Raw genomic sequence first — 7,500 nt, forward strand, 5'->3', positions numbered from 1 at the left:
GCTGGACTTTGAATTTTTTTATATGCCGGCAAAAGCAATACGCCGCTGGACTTTGAATTTTTATATGCCAGCGAAAGCAATACGCCGCTGGACTTTGAATTTTTATATGCTTGAAAAAGCAATACGCCGCTGGACTTTGAATTTTTATATGCTTGAAAAAGCAATACGCCGCTGGACTTTGAATTTCTATATGCCAGCAAAAGCAATACGCCGCTGGACTTTGAATTTTTATATGCCGGCAAAAGCAATACGCCGCTGGACTTTGAATTTTTTATATGCCGGCAAAAGCAATACGCCGCTGGACTTTGAATTTTTATATGCCAGCGAAAGCAATACGCCGCTGGACTTTGAATTTTTATATGCCGGCAAAAGCAATACGCCGCTGGACTTTGAATTTTTTAAGTATGCTTGAAAAAGCAATACGCCGCTGGACTTTGAATTTTTTTATATGCCGGCCAAAGCAATACGCCGCTGGACTTTGAATTTTTATATGCCGGCAAAAGCAATACGCCGCTGGACTTTGAATTTTTTAAGTATGCCCGCAAAAGCAATACGCCGCTGGACTTTGTCGCGTGCGCTTGAAAAAGGAATTTCGCTGCGTACGGCCTTAGATGGTCGTACGTAGCGATTTTTTTTCCTTTAAATCAATTTTCGTCGAGTGCGATTCAAAAGCAATACGCCGCTGGACTTTGTCGTTGGCACGAAAAAAAAAGCAATACGCCGCTGGACTTTGTCGTTTTCAAGCAAAAACCAATACTCCGCTGGAATCGACAATTTAATTCCAAACACAATTTCGCTACGTACGGCCGTCGATGCGAACGATGGTCGTACGTAGCGATTTTTTTTTTCTTTAAATCCAATAGAGATATCGTCTCGAGGGCGTGCCCGGGCGCCCCCCCCCAACCCCCCGCATCGCGGGTCAGCGCCGGGGTACGTACGATATTCTTAAGGTACGTACGTACGTACGAACGACGACGATATTCGTACGGCGAGACGCGCGCTCGCTCCTCTTTTACTTTTCGTTTTCTCGTTTTTTCCTTCTTTCACCATCGACCAAACCGCTCTCGATCGATCCAAGAAACGAGACGAAAGTAACGAAAAATTAACGTAACGAAAATATACCGTGGACGTACGAAGTAACGGTCGCGATCGTTGCTCGCTCGCTGCGCTCGCTCGAACTTATACTAGCCCAACCCAAAACCGATCCCGCCAGTTTCTCCGATTTTAAGAGAAATCGAGGAACGAACGCGAAAAAGGGATTGGTTTTGGGTTGGGCTAGTTTTTTTTTCGAGCGAGCGCAGCGAGCGAGCAACGCTCGAGAGCCCGTCTGACTTTGAAAAATTTTCGTACCGAACGGTTATTTCGAGTTATTTCGCTTAAAAGCGTTGTGATGCGTATATATTTTTACATAAATGGGAATATCATGTATTCCTACGTCGGGATTAAGCGTTTATTTCGTCCCGAGAACTTTAAAAAAAATTTTTAAATCGAACCGTTTTTTCGAATTTTTTCGCTTAAAAGCGTTACAAGGTGCTAATATTTGTGCATAAATCGCTTTAAAATGACGTTTTACATCGGGATTAAGGGTTTATTTCGTCCCCGAAAGGTGCCGTAAAAAATTTACGATCGCGCCCGAGACGTTGGAACTTAGTCTCATTCTCGAGCGGTACGTTGGGACTTAGAAAAATTTTCGACCGAAAAGTTATTTCGAGTTATCTCGCTTAAAAGCGTTGTAAGGTGTGAATATTTTTATAGAAATCGTTATGGTTCGACGAATTCTAGTCGAACGTAACGATTTCGTTTTATTTTTTTAAAAAATTGCCCCTTCCGGACCGACATGACCGGGCGGTTGGCACTTCGTCGATCCCCCGGCCGGTACGTAGGGACTTAGAAAAATTCCGGTCCAAAAAGTTATTTCGAGTTATTTCGCTAAAAAGCGTTACGAGGTATGAATATTTTTATATAAATGGGAATATTATGTATTTCTACGTCGGGATTAAGCGTTTATTTCGTCCCGAGAACGTTAAAAAAAAATTTTTAATCGAACCGTTTTTTCGAATTTTTTCGCTTAAAAGCGTTATAAGGTGCGAATATTCTTGCATAAATCGCTTTAAAATGACCTTTTACATCGGGATTAAGGGTTTATTTCGTCGCTGAAATGTTATATAAAAAAAGTACGATCGCGCCCGGGACGTTGGAACTTAGTCTCATTCTCGAGCGGTACGTAGGGACTTAGAAAAATTCCGGTCCAAAAAGTTATTTCGAGTTATTTCGCTTAAAAGCGTTATAAGGTATGAATATTTTTATAGAAATCGTTATGGTTCGACGAATTCTAGTCGAATGTAACGATTTCGTTTTATTTTTTTAAAAAATTGCCCCCTCCGGACCGACATGACCGGGCGGTTGGCACTTCGTCGATCCCCCGGCCGGTACGTAGGGACTTAGAAAAATTCCGGTCCAAAAAGTTATTTCGAGTTATTTCGCTAAAAAGCGTTACGAGGTATGAATATTTTTATATAAATGGGAATATTATGTATTTCTACGTCGGGATTAAGCGTTTATTTCGTCCCGAGAACGTTAAAAAAAAATTTTTAATCGAACCGTTTTTTCGAATTTTTTCGCTTAAAAGCGTTATAAGGTGCGAATATTCTTGCATAAATCGCTTTAAAATGACCTTTTACATCGGGATTAAGGGTTTATTTCGTCGCTGAAATGTTATATAAAAAAAGTACGATCGCGCCCGGGACGTTGGAACTTAGTCTCATTCTCGAGCGGTACGTAGGGACTTAGAAAAATTCCGGTCCAAAAAGTTATTTCGAGTTATTTCGCTTAAAAGCGTTATAAGGTATGAATATTTTTATAGAAATCGTTATGGTTCGACGAATTCTAGTCGAATGTAACGATTTCGTTTTATTTTTTTAAAAAATTGCCCCCTCCGGACCGACATGACCGGGCGGTTGGCACTTCGTCGATCCCCCGGCCGGGACGTAGGGACTTAGAAAAATTCCGGACCGAAAAGTTATTTCGAGTTATCTCGCTTAAAAGCGTTATGATGCGTATATATTTTTACATAAATAGCAATATTACGTATTTCTACGTCGGGATTAAGCGTTTATTTCGTCCCGAGAACTTTAAAAAAAAATTTTTAATCGAACCGTTTTTTCGAATTTTTTCGCTTAAAAGCGTTATAAGGTACGAATATTCTTGCATAAATCGCTTTAGAATGACGTTTTGCATCGGGATTAAGGGTTTATTTCGTCCCCGAAAGGTGCCGTAAAAAATTTACGATCGCGCCCGGGACGTTGGAACTTAGTCTCATTCTCGACCGGTACGTAGGGACTTAGAAAAATTTTCGACCGAAAAGTTTTTTCGAGTTATTTCGTTAAAAAGCGTTATGAGGTACGAATATTTTTATATAAATGGGAATGTTATTAAGTTTTACGTCGGGATTAAACGTTTATTTGGTCCTGAAAACGTTAAAAAAAAATAGTGGACCGACGCGACTCGGCCCGTCGGACTTTGTCATACTCTCCACCGGTACGTAGGGACTTAGAAAAATTTTCGACCGAAAAGTTTTTTCGAGTTATTTCGCTTAAAAGCGTTATAAGGTACGAATATTTTTATATAAATGGGAATGTTATTAAGTTTTACGTCGGGATTAAACGTTTATTTCGTCCCGAAAACGTTAAAAAAAAATTTTTTATTCGAAAGGTTTTTTCGAGTTATTTCGTTAAAAAGCGTTATAAGGTACGAATATTCTTGCATAAATCGCTTTAAAATGACGTTTTACATCGGGATTAAGGGTTTATTTCGTCCCCGAAAGGTGCCGTAAAAAATTTACGATCGCGCCCGAGACGTTGGAACTTAGTCTCATTCTCGAGCGGTACGTAGGGACTTAGAAAAATTTTCGACCGAAAAGTTTTTTCGAGTTATTTCGTTAAAAAGCGTTATGAGGTATGAATATTTTTATATAAATCGCTATATTATTATATTTTACGTCGGGATTAAACGTTTATTTGGTCCCGAAAACGTTAAAAAAAAATAGTGGACCGACGCGACTCGGCCCGTCGGACTTGGTCATACTCTCCACCGGTACGTAGGGACTTAGAAAAATTTTCGACCGAAAAGTTTTTTCGAGTTATTTCGCTTAAAAGCGTTATAAGGTACGAATATTTTTATATAAATGGGAATGTTATTAAGTTTTACGTCGGGATTAAACGTTTATTTCGTCCCGAAAACGTTAAAAAAAAATTTTTTATTCGAAAGGTTTTTTCGAGTTATTTCGTTAAAAAGCGTTATAAGGTACGAATATTCTTGCATAAATCGCTTTAAAATGACGTTTTACATCGGGATTAAGGGTTTATTTCGTCCCCGAAAGGTGCCGTAAAAAATTTACGATCGCGCCCGAGACGTTGGAACTTAGTCTCATTCTCGAGCGGTACGTAGGGACTTAGAAAAATTTTCGACCGAAAAGTTTTTTCGAGTTATTTCGTTAAAAAGCGTTATGAGGTATGAATATTTTTATATAAATCGCTATATTATTATATTTTACGTCGGGATTAAACGTTTATTTGGTCCCGAAAACGTTAAAAAAAAATAGTGGACCGACGCGACTCGGCCCGTCGGACTTGGTCATACTCTCCACCGGTACGTAGGGACTTAGAAAAATTTTCGACCGAAAAGTTTTTTCGAGTTATTTCGCTTAAAAGCGTTATAAGGTACGAATATTTTTATATAAATGGGAATGTTATTAAGTTTTACGTCGGGATTAAACGTTTATTTCGTCCCGAAAACGTTAAAAAAAAATTTTTTATTCGAAAGGTTTTTTCGAGTTATTTCGCTTAAAAGTGTTATAAGGTACGAATATTCTTGCATAAATCGCTTTAAAATGACGTTTTACATCGGGATTAAGGGTTTATTTCGTCGCTGAAAAGTTATATAAAAAAAGTATGATCGCGTCCGGGACGTTGGAACTTAGTCTCATTCTGGACGGGTACGTTGGGACTTAGAAAAATTTTCGACCGAAAAGTTTTTTCGAGTTATTTCGTTAAAAAGCGTTATAAGGTACGAATATTTTTATATAAATCGCTATATTATTATATTTTACGTCGGGATTAAACGTTTATTTGGTCCCGAAAACGTTAAAAAAAAATAGTGGACCGACGCGACTCGGCCCGTCGGACTTTGTCATACTCTCCACCGGTACGTAGGGACTTAGAAAAATTTTCGACCGAAAAGTTTTTTCGAGTTATTTCGCTTAAAAGTGTTATAAGGTACGAATATTTTTATATAAATGGGAATGTTATTAAGTTTTACGTCGGGATTAAACGTTTATTTCGTCCCGAAAACGTTAAAAAAAAATTTTTTATTCGAAAGGTTTTTTTGAATTATTTCGCTTAAAAGCGTTATAAGGTGGCAATATTTGTGCATAAATCGCTTTAAAAGGACCTTTTACATCGGGATTAAGGGTTTATTTCGTCGCTGAAATGTTATATAAAAAAAGTACGATCGCGCCCGGGACGTTGGAACTTAGTCGCATTCTCGACCGGTACGTTGGGACTTAGAAAAATTTTCGACCGAAAAGTTTTTTCGAGTTATTTCGTTAAAAAGCGTTATGAGGTATGAATATTTTTATATAAATCGCTATATTATTTTATTTTACGTCGGGATTAAACGTTTATTTCGTCCGTGGAAGGTTAAAAAAAAACGGACGGATACGACCGGGCCTTTGGAACTTTGTCTCATTCTGGACCGGTACGTTGGGACTTAGAAAAATTTCGGCCGGCGGAAAAGTCCGAAATACTTATTTCGAGTTATTTCGTTAAAAAGCGTTATAAGGTATAAATATTTTTGCGGAAACGGTTATATCTCTATTAAATACAACTGGATTAAACGTTTTTTCGAATTTTTTAAAAAATTTGTGTTCGACGAACTGACACGACTGCGATATTTGTTTAATTATTTCGTTAATTAACGTTGCAAGGTATATATTTTTTTGCATATTTCTCGTTGTTTCAACGTGTTCTAATCGATTAAGAACGTGGTTTTTGTCCGTATTCGTTAAAAGAGGTGGTTTACTGATGCGATTTTGAAAAAAAAAAAAAAATTAAATTTTTCGATAAAAACTCGTTTAAAATATTAAAATAAGCGGTGCGTTAAAATATCTCGACGATAGGACGTTTTATAAGGGTACTTTATTGGAACAAAGTGGTCGAGCGTTTCAGAGACTAAGTCCGACGGTACGTTGGGACTTAGAAAAATTTCGGCCGGCGGAAAAGTCCGAAAAGCTTATTTCGAGTTATTTCGTTAAAAAGCGTTATAAGGTATAAATATTTTTGCAGAAACGGTTATATCTCTATTAAATACAACTGGATTAAACGTTTTTTTCGAATTTTTTAAAAAATTAGTGTCCGTCGAACTGACACGACTGCGATATTTGTTTAATTTTTTCGTTAATTAACGTTGCAAGGTATATATTTTTTTGCATATTTCTCGTTGTTTCAACGTGTTCTAATCGATTAAGAACGTGGTTTTTGTCCGTATTCGTTAAAAGAGGTGGTTTACTGATGCGATTTTGAAAAAAAAAAAAAAATTAAATTTTTCGATAAAAACTCGTTTAAAATATTAAAATAAGCGGTGCGTTAAAATATCTCGACGATAGGACGTTTTATAAGGGTACTTTATTGGAACAAAGTGGTCGAGCGTTTCAGAGACTAAGTCCGACGGTACGTTGGGACTTAGAAAAATTTCGGCCGGCGGAAAAGTCCGAAAAGCTTATTTCGAGTTATTTCGTTAAAAAGCGTTATAAGGTATAAATATTTTTGCAGAAACGGTTATATCTCTATTAAATACAACTGGATTAAACGTTTTTTTCGAATTTTTTAAAAAATTAGTGTCCGTCGAACTGACACGACTGCGATATTTGTTTAATTTTTTCGTTAATTAACGTTGCAAGGTATATATTTTTTTGCATATTTCTCGTTGTTTCAACGTGTTCTAATCGATTAAGAACGTGGTTTTTGTCCGTATTCGTTAAAAGAGGTGGTTTACTGATGCGATTTTGAAAAAAAAAAAAAAATTAAATTTTTCGATAAAAACTCGTTTAAAATATTAAAATAAGCGGTGCGTTAAAATATCTCGACGATAGGATGTTTTCTAAGGGTAGTTTATTCGAAAAAAGTGGTCGAGCGTTTCAGAGACTAAGTCCGACGGTACGCTCTAACGGAGGTTTTACATGGTAAGCGCCCGGCCGCTGGCCCGGCCGGCGCCGACCGTCCGGCCGGCGCTTTGGTATCTATAAGAGACACGTCGAGTCGGACGGTCCGGACGGAACAGCGTCGAGCGCGTGGCTATTCTACGGCCTCGGTTGAGAATTCAGTCACCGCTCCTCGAGTCTTAGTGAACTTTTTTACTATTTCTCGACTGTTCCTTCGTTCTCGTATCGACTCTTTCTCTACACTGCTGCGCCGCGGGTCGCTGTCCTGGACGTAATGACCAAAT

Source organism: Bombus fervidus, unplaced genomic scaffold (assembly GCF_041682495.2).
Source record: "Bombus fervidus isolate BK054 unplaced genomic scaffold, iyBomFerv1 scaffold0029, whole genome shotgun sequence".
In the NCBI taxonomy this organism is placed as follows: domain Eukaryota; kingdom Metazoa; phylum Arthropoda; class Insecta; order Hymenoptera; family Apidae; genus Bombus; species Bombus fervidus.